This window comes from Scyliorhinus torazame, chromosome 5, assembly GCF_047496885.1.
Source record: "Scyliorhinus torazame isolate Kashiwa2021f chromosome 5, sScyTor2.1, whole genome shotgun sequence".
Lineage (NCBI taxonomy): Eukaryota > Metazoa > Chordata > Chondrichthyes > Carcharhiniformes > Scyliorhinidae > Scyliorhinus > Scyliorhinus torazame.
Window position 1 is genome coordinate 123,904,196 of NC_092711.1, and position 12,343 is coordinate 123,916,538.

The 12,343-nt window shown below is 46.2% G+C and overlaps 8 non-coding genes across 8 annotated transcripts; all 8 read left to right on the forward strand.

Moving 5' to 3' along the window:
* Nucleotides 1-676: 676 nt before the first annotated feature.
* trnav-uac (transfer RNA valine (anticodon UAC)) lies at nucleotides 677-749 on the forward strand. The gene has a single exon. It is a non-coding gene; the product is annotated as a tRNA-Val (tRNA).
* A 1,454-nt stretch (nucleotides 750-2,203) lies between these two features.
* Nucleotides 2,204-2,276, forward strand: trnar-acg (transfer RNA arginine (anticodon ACG)). The gene has a single exon. It is a non-coding gene; the product is annotated as a tRNA-Arg (tRNA).
* A 907-nt stretch (nucleotides 2,277-3,183) lies between these two features.
* trnav-uac (transfer RNA valine (anticodon UAC)) lies at nucleotides 3,184-3,256 on the forward strand. The gene has a single exon. It is a non-coding gene; the product is annotated as a tRNA-Val (tRNA).
* Nucleotides 3,257-4,711: 1,455 nt separating this feature from the next.
* trnar-acg (transfer RNA arginine (anticodon ACG)) lies at nucleotides 4,712-4,784 on the forward strand. The gene has a single exon. It is a non-coding gene; the product is annotated as a tRNA-Arg (tRNA).
* A 2,890-nt stretch (nucleotides 4,785-7,674) lies between these two features.
* On the forward strand, nucleotides 7,675-7,747 carry trnav-uac (transfer RNA valine (anticodon UAC)). Its single transcript has one exon. It is a non-coding gene; the product is annotated as a tRNA-Val (tRNA).
* A 1,454-nt stretch (nucleotides 7,748-9,201) lies between these two features.
* Nucleotides 9,202-9,274, forward strand: trnar-acg (transfer RNA arginine (anticodon ACG)). Its single transcript has one exon. It is a non-coding gene; the product is annotated as a tRNA-Arg (tRNA).
* A 907-nt stretch (nucleotides 9,275-10,181) lies between these two features.
* On the forward strand, nucleotides 10,182-10,254 carry trnav-uac (transfer RNA valine (anticodon UAC)). The gene has a single exon. It is a non-coding gene; the product is annotated as a tRNA-Val (tRNA).
* A 1,455-nt stretch (nucleotides 10,255-11,709) lies between these two features.
* trnar-acg (transfer RNA arginine (anticodon ACG)) lies at nucleotides 11,710-11,782 on the forward strand. The gene has a single exon. It is a non-coding gene; the product is annotated as a tRNA-Arg (tRNA).
* The last annotated feature ends 561 nt before the right edge of the window (nucleotides 11,783-12,343 follow it).

Here is a 12,343-nt window from a genome sequence, read left to right on the forward strand (position 1 = left end):
GAGGGCTGCCTGAATCAACTGGAATTAGTCAATAGAGGTAAGTGAATGTCATACCCCTAGACCAACGAGCCCCGGGAAAGTAACAGAAGCACGCTGTTTTTGCCATCGAAAGTCGATCTAACATCTGCGGAAAATACTGGAACAACTCAGCGAGTCAGGCGGAATTTGTCGACAGGACAACAAAGCTTGTCTTTCACCATCACCTTTCATTAAAACCGGGACGGGTTAGAAATGTCGGACGTTTTAACCAAGTCAAATCCTGGTGGGAGCAAACAGAACAACAGGAAAGCGCTCTGACAGGGTGCAAGTCAGGAGAGATTAAATGAGAAAAGGCCTAGGGTTCCCTGGCCACAGAGTGAGGTGAGCATCGAATGAGAGAATAATTACACCACAGTATGAGGCCATTCCAGCCGCTGTGTCTGTGCCAGCTCTCAACAACTACCGCCCGGATACAAAGAAGAAGTGGAAACAAGATTCAAACCCAAATCTGCGATGGAAGGACACACAGAATGGGGGCAGCATTTACAGTGTGAGACTGTTGCACACACTATGAGTGTGAAAGCTGTAAGAAACAGCAGTCGTCTTGTAATAAGTGGCCTAGCCTCTCAGCCTCACCATGCGAATCTGCAGCAACACAGTGAGGTTTCACATTATACACGTCCACTGATTGCCAGCTGTTTCTGTAGTGCAGTGGTTATCACATTCGCCTTACACGCGAAAGGTCCCCGGTTCGAAACCGGGCAGAAACATCTCGTATTTCCAGTTTAGTCTGTTGCTGACTATTGCCGCAATCTCGTAACTGGTCTTCATCAACGAGGAATAGCAAAATGCATGCACCCGTCTGGTTGTGGTTATTTACGAAAGCCCTGCATTCTCAATTTAACTTCCACTTCAAGCAAAACATAACTTATCTTCAGGTCTGTAAAGTTCGATTCCTGATTGTTTTATAAGTTGAGACATCGGTTTTAAAGAAACGGCTGTCTTCTTGTAATAAGTGACATGGCCTCTCAGACGAACCATGAGAATCTGCAGCAACTCAGTGAGGTTGAACATTGCACAAGTCCATTGATTACTGCACCGCCAGCGGTTTCTGTAGTGTAGTGGTTAGCACATTCCCCTAACATGCGAAAGGTCCCCGGGGCCATACCGGGTAGAAACATCAAGTGCTTCTCATGTTGTGTGAGGAATGTTTGCACAAAGTACTTGTGTTCCCCATCTCGTATGTTCGAGGATTATGCGGATTAGTCTCTCATGAGCCACTAAAATAAATTCCACATTAAGTCACAAGCACTGAATTTTCGACAGGCAATGAGAAGAAAAGGACCTTCTTATTTTGGATATTCGGAGCTAGTTCATCCACAACAGAATTTCATGCATTTACAAATGCAGATAAACATACTTATTCACCATCTCAAACATGTCTAAATGAACGACAAATGCAACTTACTGCGGATGCTTCATTCTGAAACAAAAACAGAACATACTGGACAATCTCAGCAGGACTGACAGCCTCTGTGGAGCGAGATGGCAGCGGTCGGTCCGGGTCTGGGTGACTCTTTGTCAAAGCTGGAGAACTGGAAATGGGGTCAGATTCAGACTAATGTGGATGGGGCGGGGTTGGCGTGCCCTATTGGGCCTCGATAGAGTGGTCAGCAATAGGTGGAAAATGACGAAAATGTCTCGGACAGAAAGAAAAAGGGAATGTAAATGAGGCTAATCAAGGTGCTGATAGTGGCGCCTCAAGAGATCAGAATGTGTTAATCGCAGAAAGTAAGCAGTGTGTCAGCGAACAATTGGCGACAGGGATCAGATTGCTCAAGTAGGATGGTATGGGCTGGGGGAGGGGGGCAATGCTGAGGGTAAAACATATCAATGCAAGGAATTAAAATAAGATGATGGATACAGATGGTGGAGGGGGAAGAAGCAGATGGTGGAGGGGGAAGAGAGGTTACACAGTCTGATGTTGTTGAACTGAATAAAATGAAACATACAGAGAGCTGCCTGAATCTACTGGAATAAGTCAATAGAAGTAAGTGAATATCCACACATAGACAAGCTTTTAGAAAATGTCTTGATTGTCTCGGGAACGTATTGGTTCCCTGCTGTGTGAGCTCAGCTTCTCAAAGGAAACCCAATGTGAATGAATCCCGCCGAATGCGCCACAGAGGCTCAACAAGGAATAGCAAAATGCATGCACCCGGCTGGGCCAGTGGCGCAATGGATAACGCGTTTGACTACGAATCAGGAGATTCTAGGTTCGACTCCTGGCTGGCTCGGCATTCGAACTTTTGGCGTGCGCTTTAACTCACTGGGTGGGACAGCTGATTCTTGATGCAGAGCAAAGTGAGCAGAACGTCTTCAATTCTCGTATCGAAAGTTGATCCGACATCTGCGGAAGATACTGGAACAACTCAGCGAGTCAGGCGGCATTTGTCGACAGGACAACAAAGCACGTCTTTCACCATCACCTTTCATTAAAACCGGGGCGGGTTAGAAATGTCGGACGTTTTAACCAAGTCAAATCCTGGTGGGAGCAAACAGAACAACAGGAAAGCGCTCTGACAGGGTGCAAGCCAGGAGAGATTAAATGAGAAAAGGCCAAGGGTTCCCTGGCCACAGAGTGAGGTGAGAATCGAATGAGAGAATAATTACACCACAGTATGAGGCCATTCCAGCCGCTGTGTCTGTGCCAGCTCTCAGCAACTACCGCCCGGATACAAAGACGAAGTGGAAACAAGATTCAAACCCAAATCTGCGATGGTAGTACACACAGAATGGGGGCAGCATTTACAGTGTGAGACGGTTGCACACACTATGAGTGTGAAAGCTGTATTGAGCCCAGTGGAAAGATGCGCTGCTGTTCCTCGAGTGTTTGTTGAGCTTCTTTGGAACATTTCAGGAGGCCGAGGTCCGGAAGGTCAGCGTTAAGATGCAGCTCTCCAGTCAGTTCAATTCTCCACTTTGGCTCTGTAGATTAGATGGGTCACGTCCCTGTGAAGTTAACGCAGATCATGTTAAGTTCGATCTAATTTCTACATCTCGTGGTTTTATATGTTGAAACATCTGTTTTTGAAAGAAACAGCAGTCGACTTGTAATAAGTGGCCTAGCCTCTCAGCCTCACCATGCGAATCTGCAGCAACACAGTGAGGTTGCACATTGTACACGTCCGTTGATTGCCAGCTGTTTCTGTAGTGTAGTGGTTATCACATTCGCCTTACACGCGAAAGGTCGCCGGTTCGAAACCGGGCAGAAACATCTCGAACTTCCAGTTTAGACTGTTGCTGACTATTGCCGCAATCTCGTAACTGGTCTTCATCAACGAGGAAGAGCAAAATGCATGCACCCGTCAGGTTGTGGTTATTTACGAAAGCCCTGCATTCTCAATTTAACTTCCACTTCAAGCAAAACATAACTTATCTTCAGGTCTGTAAAGTTCGATTCCTGATTGTTTTATAAGTTGAGACATCGGTTTTAAAGAAACGGCTGTCTTCTTGTAATAAGTGACATGGCCTCTCAGACGAACCATGAGAAGCTGCAGCAACACAGTGAGGTTGAACATTGCACAAGTCCAATGATTACTGCACCGCCAGCGGTTTCTGTAGTGTAGTGGTTAGCACATTCCCCTAACATGCGAAAGGTCCCCGGGGCCATACCGGGTAGAAACATCAAGTGCTTCTCATGTTGTGTGAGGAATGTTTGCACAAAGTCCTTTTGTTCCCCCATCTCGTATGTTCGAGGATTATGAGGTTTAGACTCTCATGAGCCACTAAAATAAATTCCACATTACGTCACAAGCACTGAATTTTCGACAGGCAATGAGAAGAAAAGGACCTTCCTATTTTGGATATTCGGAGCTAGTTCATCCACAACAGAATTTCATGCATTTACAAATGCAGATAAACATACTTATTCACCATCTCAAACATGTCTAAATGAACGACAAATGCAACTTACTGCGGATGCTTCATTCTGAAACAAAAACAGAACATACTGGACAATCTCAGCAGGACTGACAGCCTCTGTGGAGCGAGATGGCAGCGGTCGTTCCGGGCCTGGGTGACTCTTTGTCAAAGCTGGAGAACTGGAAATGGGGTCAGATTCAGACTAATGTGGATGGGGCGGGGTTGGCGTGCCCTATTGGGCCTCGATAGAGTGGTCAGCAATAGGTGGAAAATGACGAAAATGTCTCGGACAGAAAGAAAAAGGGAATGTAAATGAGGCTAATCAAGGTGCTGATAGTGGCGCCTCAAGAGATCAGAATGTGTTAATCGCAGAAAGTAAGCAGTGTGTCAGCGAACAATTGGCGACAGGGATCAGATTGCTCAAGTAGGATGGTATGGGCTGGGGGAGGGGGGCAATGCTGAGGGTAAAACATATCAATGCAAGGAATTAAAATAAGATGATGGATACAGATGGTGGAGGGGGAAGAAGCAGATGGTGGAGGGGGAAGAGAGGTTACACAGTCTGATGTTGTTGAACTGAATAAAATGAAACATACAGAGAGCTGCCTGAATCTACTGGAATAAGTCAATAGAAGTAAGTGAATATCCACACATAGACAAGCTTTTAGAAAATGTCTTGATTGTCTCGGGAACGTATTGGTTCCCTGCTGTGTGAGCTCAGCTTCTCAAAGGAAACCCAATGTGAATGAATCCCGCCGAATGCGCCACAGAGGCTCAACAAGGAATAGCAAAATGCATTCACCCGGTTGGGCCAGTGGCGCAATGGATAACGCGTCTGACTACGAATCAGGAGATTCCAGGTTCGACTCCTGGCTGGCTCGAAATTCGAACTTTTGGCGTGCGCTTTAACTCACTGGGTGGGACAGCTGATTCTTGATGCAGAGCAAAGTGAGCAGAACGTCTTCAATTCTCGTATCGAAAGTTGATCCGACATCTGCGGAAGATACTGGAACAACTCAGCGAGTCAGGCGGCATTTGTCGACAGGACAACACAGCTCGTCTTTCACCATCACTTTTCATTAAAACCGGGACGGGTTAGAAATGTCGGACGTTTTAACCAAGTCAAATCCCGGTGGGAGCAAACAGAATAACAGGAAAGCGCTCTGACAGGGTGCAAGTCAGGAGAGATTAAATGAGACAAGGATTAGGGTTCCCTGGCCACAGAGTGAGGTGAGCATCGAATGGGAGAATAATTACACCACAGTATGAGGCCATTCCAGCCGCTGTGTCTGTGCCAGCTCTCAGCAACTACCGCCCGGATACAAAGACGAAGTGGAAACAAGATTCAAACCCAAATCTGCGATGGTAGTACACACAGAATGGGGGCAGCATTTACAGTGTGAGACGGTTGCACACACTATGAGTGTGAAAGCTGTATTGAGCCCAGTGGAAAGATGCGCTGCTGTTCCTCGAGTGTTTGTTGAGCTTCTTTGGAACATTTCAGGAGGCCGAGGTCCGGGAGGTCAGCGTTAAGATGCAGCTCTCCAGTCAGTTCAATTCTCCACTTTGGCTCTGTGGATTAGTTGGGTCACGTCCCTGTGAAGTTAACGCAGATCATGTTAAGTTCGATCTAATTTCTACATCTCGTGGTTTTATATGTTGAAACATCTGTTTTTGAAAGAAACAGCAGCCGTCTTGTAATAAGTGGCCTAGCCTCTCAGCCTCACCATGCGAATCTGCAGCAACACAGTGAGGTTGCACATTGTACACGTCCGTTGATTGCCAGCTGTTTCTGTAGTGTAGTGGTTGTCACATTCGACTTACACGCGATAGGTCCCCGGTTCGAAACCGGGCAGAAACATCTCGAACTTCCAGTTTAGTCTGTTGCTGACTATTGCCGCAATCTCGTAACTGGTCTTCATCAACGAGGAATAGCAAAATGCATGCACCCGTCTGGTTGTGGTTATTTACGAAAGCCCTGCATTCTCAATTTAACTTCCACTTCAAGCAAAACATAACTTATCTTCAGGTCTGTAAAGTTCGATTCCTGATTGTTTTATAAGTTGAGACATCGGTTTTAAAGAAACGGCTGTCTTCTTGTAATAAGTGACATGGCCTCTCAGACGAACCATGAGAAGCTGCAGCAACACAGTGAGGTTGAACATTGCACAAGTCCAATGATTACTGCACCGCCAGCGGTTTCTGTAGTGTAGTGGTTAGCACATTCCCCTAACATGCGAAAGGTCCCCGGGGCCATACCAGGTAGAAACATCAAGTGCTTCTCATGTTGTGTGAGGAATGTTTGCACAAAGTCCTTTTGTTCCCCCATCTCGTATGTTCGAGGATTATGAGGTTTAGACTCTCATGAGCCACTAAAATAAATTCCACATTAAGTCACAAGCACTGAATTTTCGACAGGCAATGAGAAGAAAAGGACCTTCCTATTTTGGATATTCGGAGCTAGTTCATCCACAACAGAATTTCATGCATTTACAAATGCAGATAAACATACTTATTCACCATCTCAAACATGTCTAAATGAACGACAAATGCAACTTACTGCGGATGCTTCATTCTGAAACAAAAACAGAACATACTGGACAATCTCAGCAGGACTGACAGCCTCTGTGGAGCGAGATGGCAGCGGTCGTTCCGGGCCTGGGTGACTCTTTGTCAAAGCTGGAGAACTGGAAATGGGGTCAGATTCAGACTAATGTGGATGGGGCGGGGTTGGCGTGCCCTATTGGGCCTCGATAGAGTGGTCAGCAATAGGTGGAAAATGACGAAAATGTCTCGGACAGAAAGAAAAAGGGAATGTAAATGAGGCTAATCAAGGCTAAGAAAGTTGCTGATAGTGGCGCCTCAAGAGATCAGAATGTGTTAATAGCAGAACAAAGAAAACAGTGTGTCAGCGAACAATTGGCGACAGGGTTGCTCAAGTAGGATGGTATGGGCTGGGGGGAGGGGCGCAATGCTGAGGGTAAAACATACCAATGGAAGGAATGAAAATAACTTGATGGAAATAAACAGATGGTGGAGGGAGAAGAGAGATTACACAGTCTGATGTTGTTGAACTGAATAAAATGAAATATACAGAGGGCTGCCTGAATCAACTGGAATTAGTCAATAGAGGTAAGTGAATGTCATACCCCTAGACCAACGAGCCCCGGGAAAGTAACAGAAGCACGCTGTTATTGCCATCGAAAGTCGATCTAACATCTGCGGAAAATACTGGAACAACTCAGCGAGTCAGGCGGAATTTGTCGACAGGACAACAAAGCTTGTCTTTCACCATCACCTTTCATTAAAACCGGGACGGGTTAGAAATGTCGGACGTTTTAACCAAGTCAAATCCTGGTGGGAGCAAACAGAACAACAGGAAAGCGCTCTGACAGGGTGCAAGTCAGGAGAGATTAAATGAGAAAAGGCCTAGGGTTCCCTGGCCACAGAGTGAGGTGAGCATCGAATGAGAGAATAATTACACCACAGTATGAGGCCATTCCAGCCGCTGTGTCTGTGCCAGCTCTCAACAACTACCGCCCGGATACAAAGAAGAAGTGGAAACAAGATTCAAACCCAAATCTGCGATGGAAGGACACACAGAATGGGGGCAGCATTTACAGTGTGAGACTGTTGCACACACTATGAGTGTGAAAGCTGTAAGAAACAGCAGTCGTCTTGTAATAAGTGGCCTAGCCTCTCAGCCTCACCATGCGAATCTGCAGCAACACAGTGAGGTTTCACATTGTACACGTCCACTGATTGCCAGCTGTTTCTGTAGTGCAGTGGTTATCACATTCGCCTTACACGCGAAAGGTCCCCGGTTCGAAACCGGGCAGAAACATCTCGTATTTCCAGTTTAGTCTGTTGCTGACTATTGCCGCAATCTCGTAACTGGTCTTCATCAACGAGGAATAGCAAAATGCATGCACCCGTCTGGTTGTGGTTATTTACGAAAGCCCTGCATTCTCAATTTAACTTCCACTTCAAGCAAAACATAACTTATCTTCAGGTCTGTAAAGTTCGATTCCTGATTGTTTTATAAGTTGAGACATCGGTTTTAAAGAAACGGCTGTCTTCTTGTAATAAGTGACATGGCCTCTCAGACGAACCATGAGAATCTGCAGCAACTCAGTGAGGTTGAACATTGCACAAGTCCATTGATTACTGCACCGCCAGCGGTTTCTGTAGTGTAGTGGTTAGCACATTCCCCTAACATGCGAAAGGTCCCCGGGGCCATACCGGGTAGAAACATCAAGTGCTTCTCATGTTGTGTGAGGAATGTTTGCACAAAGTACTTGTGTTCCCCATCTCGTATGTTCGAGGATTATGCGGATTAGTCTCTCATGAGCCACTAAAATAAATTCCACATTAAGTCACAAGCACTGAATTTTCGACAGGCAATGAGAAGAAAAGGACCTTCTTATTTTGGATATTCGGAGCTAGTTCATCCACAACAGAATTTCATGCATTTACAAATGCAGATAAACATACTTATTCACCATCTCAAACATGTCTAAATGAACGACAAATGCAACTTACTGCGGATGCTTCATTCTGAAACAAAAACAGAACATACTGGACAATCTCAGCAGGACTGACAGCCTCTGTGGAGCGAGATGGCAGCGGTCGGTCCGGGTCTGGGTGACTCTTTGTCAAAGCTGGAGAACTGGAAATGGGGTCAGATTCAGACTAATGTGGATGGGGCGGGGTTGGCGTGCCCTATTGGGCCTCGATAGAGTGGTCAGCAATAGGTGGAAAATGACGAAAATGTCTCGGACAGAAAGAAAAAGGGAATGTAAATGAGGCTAATCAAGGTGCTGATAGTGGCGCCTCAAGAGATCAGAATGTGTTAATCGCAGAAAGTAAGCAGTGTGTCAGCGAACAATTGGCGACAGGGATCAGATTGCTCAAGTAGGATGGTATGGGCTGGGGGAGGGGGGCAATGCTGAGGGTAAAACATATCAATGCAAGGAATTAAAATAAGATGATGGATACAGATGGTGGAGGGGGAAGAAGCAGATGGTGGAGGGGGAAGAGAGGTTACACAGTCTGATGTTGTTGAACTGAATAAAATGAAACATACAGAGAGCTGCCTGAATCTACTGGAATAAGTCAATAGAAGTAAGTGAATATCCACACATAGACAAGCTTTTAGAAAATGTCTTGATTGTCTCGGGAACGTATTGGTTCCCTGCTGTGTGAGCTCAGCTTCTCAAAGGAAACCCAATGTGAATGAATCCCGCCGAATGCGCCACAGAGGCTCAACAAGGAATAGCAAAATGCATGCACCCGGCTGGGCCAGTGGCGCAATGGATAACGCGTTTGACTACGAATCAGGAGATTCTAGGTTCGACTCCTGGCTGGCTCGGCATTCGAACTTTTGGCGTGCGCTTTAACTCACTGGGTGGGACAGCTGATTCTTGATGCAGAGCAAAGTGAGCAGAACGTCTTCAATTCTCGTATCGAAAGTTGATCCGACATCTGCGGAAGATACTGGAACAACTCAGCGAGTCAGGCGGCATTTGTCGACAGGACAACAAAGCACGTCTTTCACCATCACCTTTCATTAAAACCGGGGCGGGTTAGAAATGTCGGACGTTTTAACCAAGTCAAATCCTGGTGGGAGCAAACAGAACAACAGGAAAGCGCTCTGACAGGGTGCAAGCCAGGAGAGATTAAATGAGAAAAGGCCAAGGGTTCCCTGGCCACAGAGTGAGGTGAGAATCGAATGAGAGAATAATTACACCACAGTATGAGGCCATTCCAGCCGCTGTGTCTGTGCCAGCTCTCAGCAACTACCGCCCGGATACAAAGACGAAGTGGAAACAAGATTCAAACCCAAATCTGCGATGGTAGTACACACAGAATGGGGGCAGCATTTACAGTGTGAGACGGTTGCACACACTATGAGTGTGAAAGCTGTATTGAGCCCAGTGGAAAGATGCGCTGCTGTTCCTCGAGTGTTTGTTGAGCTTCTTTGGAACATTTCAGGAGGCCGAGGTCCGGAAGGTCAGCGTTAAGATGCAGCTCTCCAGTCAGTTCAATTCTCCACTTTGGCTCTGTAGATTAGATGGGTCACGTCCCTGTGAAGTTAACGCAGATCATGTTAAGTTCGATCTAATTTCTACATCTCGTGGTTTTATATGTTGAAACATCTGTTTTTGAAAGAAACAGCAGTCGACTTGTAATAAGTGGCCTAGCCTCTCAGCCTCACCATGCGAATCTGCAGCAACACAGTGAGGTTGCACATTGTACACGTCCGTTGATTGCCAGCTGTTTCTGTAGTGTAGTGGTTATCACATTCGCCTTACACGCGAAAGGTCGCCGGTTCGAAACCGGGCAGAAACATCTCGAACTTCCAGTTTAGACTGTTGCTGACTATTGCCGCAATCTCGTAACTGGTCTTCATCAACGAGGAAGAGCAAAATGCATGCACCCGTCAGGTTGTGGTTATTTACGAAAGCCCTGCATTCTCAATTTAACTTCCACTTCAAGCAAAACATAACTTATCTTCAGGTCTGTAAAGTTCGATTCCTGATTGTTTTATAAGTTGAGACATCGGTTTTAAAGAAACGGCTGTCTTCTTGTAATAAGTGACATGGCCTCTCAGACGAACCATGAGAAGCTGCAGCAACACAGTGAGGTTGAACATTGCACAAGTCCAATGATTACTGCACCGCCAGCGGTTTCTGTAGTGTAGTGGTTAGCACATTCCCCTAACATGCGAAAGGTCCCCGGGGCCATACCGGGTAGAAACATCAAGTGCTTCTCATGTTGTGTGAGGAATGTTTGCACAAAGTCCTTTTGTTCCCCCATCTCGTATGTTCGAGGATTATGAGGTTTAGACTCTCATGAGCCACTAAAATAAATTCCACATTACGTCACAAGCACTGAATTTTCGACAGGCAATGAGAAGAAAAGGACCTTCCTATTTTGGATATTCGGAGCTAGTTCATCCACAACAGAATTTCATGCATTTACAAATGCAGATAAACATACTTATTCACCATCTCAAACATGTCTAAATGAACGACAAATGCAACTTACTGCGGATGCTTCATTCTGAAACAAAAACAGAACATACTGGACAATCTCAGCAGGACTGACAGCCTCTGTGGAGCGAGATGGCAGCGGTCGTTCCGGGCCTGGGTGACTCTTTGTCAAAGCTGGAGAACTGGAAATGGGGTCAGATTCAGACTAATGTGGATGGGGCGGGGTTGGCGTGCCCTATTGGGCCTCGATAGAGTGGTCAGCAATAGGTGGAAAATGACGAAAATGTCTCGGACAGAAAGAAAAAGGGAATGTAAATGAGGCTAATCAAGGTGCTGATAGTGGCGCCTCAAGAGATCAGAATGTGTTAATCGCAGAAAGTAAGCAGTGTGTCAGCGAACAATTGGCGACAGGGATCAGATTGCTCAAGTAGGATGGTATGGGCTGGGGGAGGGGGGCAATGCTGAGGGTAAAACATATCAATGCAAGGAATTAAAATAAGATGATGGATACAGATGGTGGAGGGGGAAGAAGCAGATGGTGGAGGGGGAAGAGAGGTTACACAGTCTGATGTTGTTGAACTGAATAAAATGAAACATACAGAGAGCTGCCTGAATCTACTGGAATAAGTCAATAGAAGTAAGTGAATATCCACACATAGACAAGCTTTTAGAAAATGTCTTGATTGTCTCGGGAACGTATTGGTTCCCTGCTGTGTGAGCTCAGCTTCTCAAAGGAAACCCAATGTGAATGAATCCCGCCGAATGCGCCACAGAGGCTCAACAAGGAATAGCAAAATGCATTCACCCGGTTGGGCCAGTGGCGCAATGGATAACGCGTCTGACTACGAATCAGGAGATTCCAGGTTCGACTCCTGGCTGGCTCGAAATTCGAACTTTTGGCGTGCGCTTTAACTCACTGGGTGGGACAGCTGATTCTTGATGCAGAGCAAAGTGAGCAGAACGTCTTCAATTCTCGTATCGAAAGTTGATCCGACATCTGCGGAAGATACTGGAACAACTCAGCGAGTCAGGCGGCATTTGTCGACAGGACAACACAGCTCGTCTTTCACCATCACTTTTCATTAAAACCGGGACGGGTTAGAAATGTCGGACGTTTTAACCAAGTCAAATCCCGGTGGGAGCAAACAGAATAACAGGAAAGCGCTCTGACAGGGTGCAAGTCAGGAGAGATTAAATGAGACAAGGATTAGGGTTCCCTGGCCACAGAGTGAGGTGAGCATCGAATGGGAGAATAATTACACCACAGTATGAGGCCATTCCAGCCGCTGTGTCTGTGCCAGCTCTCAGCAACTACCGCCCGGATACAAAGACGAAGTGGAAACAAGATTCAAACCCAAATCTGCGATGGTAGTACACACAGAATGGGGGCAGCATTTACAGTGTGAGACGGTTGCACACACTATGAGTGTGAAAGCTGTATTGAG